The following is a 496-nucleotide window of genomic DNA, read 5'->3' on the forward strand; positions in this document are numbered from 1 at the left end:
AGCTCTGCTATTACGGCATTCAAATTCGAGATGTGCCATTTGGGACTGTAAAGGATCTTAAGTAAAAGGATGTTATGGATCTATGCCTGTTTGGGCTGTTTATAGATGCGAGTTTGCGGTTTGGAGAGGTTTGGTTCTTGCTTGGGAGTGTAGATTTAAATCACTTTGCTGCCAGATGGATAACAGAAGCTTACCTAGCTATGCAGGATTTTGTTTCCCAAGCATGGAGATTAAGCAGATTTGATCCTGAAGATTAGAGTCCATTATTCAGGATTCGGAGATCAATTTGAGCTTTGTTTTAAGAGAGAAGCAAGGGAAAGATGCTAATGGAAATCCCATGTATGTTGAGTGCTTGGAGCCCGGGAATACTATCTCGAAGCTCTTAGGCGTGACCTCTTAGCTCCCTAAGCTGTGTTCTTTTTTTTCTTTTTTTTTTCTTTTTTGTTATTTTTCAGACACAAAAAAAAAACTAAACTTGCTTTACTTCAAAATCAAC

This window comes from Arachis ipaensis, chromosome B02, assembly GCF_000816755.2.
Source record: "Arachis ipaensis cultivar K30076 chromosome B02, Araip1.1, whole genome shotgun sequence".
NCBI lineage: Eukaryota > Viridiplantae > Streptophyta > Magnoliopsida > Fabales > Fabaceae > Arachis > Arachis ipaensis.